Below are 3,116 nucleotides of genomic sequence, written 5' to 3'. Positions count from 1 at the left end.
AAAGAGCCTCCTGATGAAAGTGAAAGAGGAGAGTGCAAAAGTTGGCTTAGAACTCAACATTCAGAAAATTAAGATCATCAGAAAACTAATGTCCCATCACTTCATGGCAACTAGATGGGGAAATAGTGGAAAAAGTGACAGACTTTATTTTGGGGGGCTCCAAAATCACTGCAGATGGTGATTGCAGCCATGAAATTCACAGGCGCTTTCTCCTTGGAAGAAAGGTTATGACCAACCTAGACAGCATATTAAAAAGCAGAGACATTACTTTGCCAACAAAGGTCCATCTAATCAAGGCTATGGTATTTCCAGTTGTCATGTATGGATGTGAGAGTTGGACTATAAAGAAGGCTGAGTGCTGAAGAATTGATGCTTTTGAACTGTGGTGTTGGAGAAGACTCTCGAGAGTCCCTTGGGCTATAAGGAGATCCAACCAGTCCATCCTAAAGGAAATCAGCCCTGAATATTCACTGGAAGGACTGATGTTGGAGATGAAAGTCCAATACTTTTACCATTGATGCAAATAACTGACTCACTGGAAAAGACACTATGCTGGGAAAGATTGAAGGCAGGCGGAGAAGGGTACGGCAGAGAATGAGATGGTTGGATGGTATCACCGACTCAATGGACATGAGTTTGAGTAAACTCTGGAAGTTGGTGATCGACAGGGAGGCCTGGCGTGCTGCAGTCCATGGGGTCACAAAGAGTCAGACACGACTGAGCGACTGAACTGAACTGAAACCACTCCAGTTGCTTCTTCCAAGCATGTAGCCCAAAGCGTTCTGTCTGAGGAAGTTGAGATCACACAGGTAAAACGTGTAACAGCACACAGGATGCTCAGGACCATGGGAATGAGAGCACTTCCTGGGCAGCCACGACCCTGAGCAGTGAGAAGAAGATTGCCTTGTTATGGCCCCAGGGAGAAGGAAGCGGTCTGGCTGCCACCTGGGTCCAAGCCAGTACGTGGAGGTCCCTGTCTACCCTGACCACTGGAGCGACCCATGTGGGTCCACCTGCTTAGGCCCCACCGAGCCCCTGCTCCACACATGTCTGGAGATTCCGCCCAGGCTGCCGTGATGGGAATCTGTGGTGGGAACTCAACAGAAAGGGCGTGAAGGCAGCTGGGACCTTCCTTCACTGAGGACGTACCATAGCCAGGTACACTGAGGTGATGCCGGTGTTGGGGAGGCCATTTCAGATGGTGGTACATGCTAAGAAGGACACAGGGCACGGGGTGGCAGAGGCTGATGGGCCGTGAGTCAAGAGAGGTACCTTCTTGGAGGAGGGGGGATGCTCAGACGGAACTGCATCTGTGGGCCAGAGCTCCAGCAGGACCGGCCGGTGGGCTGAGGAGGGCGAGGCTGGGGCAATGGCCACAGGAGGGGTGCATTGGCCTCTGATAGAATTTCTGCTCCACAAGGACTGAGGTTATTGTCTGTCTCCTCACCGCTGTCCCGTGCCTGGAAAGTGACCTGGCCAGAGGCAGGTGCTAAACAAATATCTGTCAATGAATGTATGGTCTGAGTGTAAAGATGCACAGGACAGGTGGCGTCAGGCTGCAGACTGGGGGTTAAGTAGATTAGGAGGCAGAGACAGGAGAGAGGCATACAGGGTTTCTGAGTCTGGTCTCCCAGCCCCCTTTGGCTCAGCTCCACCCAAGCCAGTCTGTTCCCCAGACACTCTGTTTTTTACGGGAAACTCCCTCTGGCCTTCACTCACCTGCGTGTCCTGCCCTGCATGACTTAAAAAGAAGCTCCGAGGGCCGAAAGGAGCTGTACCACGTTCAGGAGGCGGTGGCTGCTTGGGCACTGGAGGGCCGAGAGGAGCTGATCCACATTCAAAGCAGGAGGGGCGGCCTTGAGGAGATACCCCTCGTCCAAGGTAAGGTACAGCGGCTGCGCCTTGCTGGAGCAGCTGGGAAGAGATACTCCACGACCAAGTGGAATATAAGAATCCAGTCTTCTGGGGAGGAAGGAACAAGATGGCGGAGGGATAAGACGGCAAGACCACTTTCTCCCCCACAAATTCATCAAAAGAACATTTGAACGCGGAGTAAAGTCCACAAAACAACTTCTGAATACTGGCAGAGGACATCAGGCTCCCAGAAAAGCAGCCCATTGTCTTCTAAAGGAGAGAGAAGAAATCCAGCTCCACCCACCAGAACACCGACACATGCTTCCCTAACCAGGGAACCTGGACAAGTCACCCGTCCAACCCCACACACGGCGAAGAAACTACGTAATAAAGAGAACTCCACAAACTGCAAGAAGAGGGAAAGGCCACCCCAAGCAAAGCAATATAAGCAAGATGAAGAGGCAGAGAAATACCCAGCAGGTAAAGGAACAAGATAATTGCCCACCAACACAAACAAAAGAAGAAGATATAGGGAACCTACCCGATAAAGAATTTCGAATTTTGATGGTGAAAATGATTCAAAATCTTGAAAGCAAAATGGAGTTACAGATAAATAACCTGGAGAAAAGGATTGAGAAGATGGAAGAAAGATTTAATAAGGACTTAGAGGAAATAAAAAAGAGTCAATATACAATGAATAATGCAATAGATGAGATCAGAAACACTCTGGAGGGAACAAACAGTAGAATAACAGAGGCGGAAGACAGGATAAGCGAACTAGAAGATAGAATTGTAGAAATAAATGAAACAGAGAGGAAAAAAGAAAAACGAATTAAAAGAAACGAGGACAATATTAGAGACCTCTGGGACAATGTTAAACGCTCCAACATTCGAATCATAGGAGTCCCAGAAGAAGAAGACAAAAAGAAAGACCATGAGAGAATACTTGAGGAGATAATAGTTGAAAACTTCCCTAAAATGGGGAAAGAAATAATCACCCAAGTCCAAGAAACCCAGAGAGTCCCCAACAGGATAAACCCAAGGCGAAATACTCCAAGACACATATTAATCAAATTAACAAAGATCAAACACAAAGAACAAATATTAAAAGCAGCAAGGGAAAAGCAGCAAATAACACATAAGGGGATTCCCAGAAGGATAACAGCTGATCTTTCAACAGAAACTCTTCAGGCCAGAAGGGAGTGGCAAGACATACTTAAAGTGATGAAAGAAAATACCCTACAGCCCAGATTACTATACCC

Source organism: Moschus berezovskii, chromosome Y (assembly GCF_049115385.1).
Source record: "Moschus berezovskii isolate FMDL1 chromosome Y, NW_MosBer_1.0, whole genome shotgun sequence".
Lineage (NCBI taxonomy): Eukaryota > Metazoa > Chordata > Mammalia > Artiodactyla > Moschidae > Moschus > Moschus berezovskii.
The sequence above is the reverse complement of the archived record's forward strand: the minus strand, read 5'-3'. Positions refer to the sequence as shown.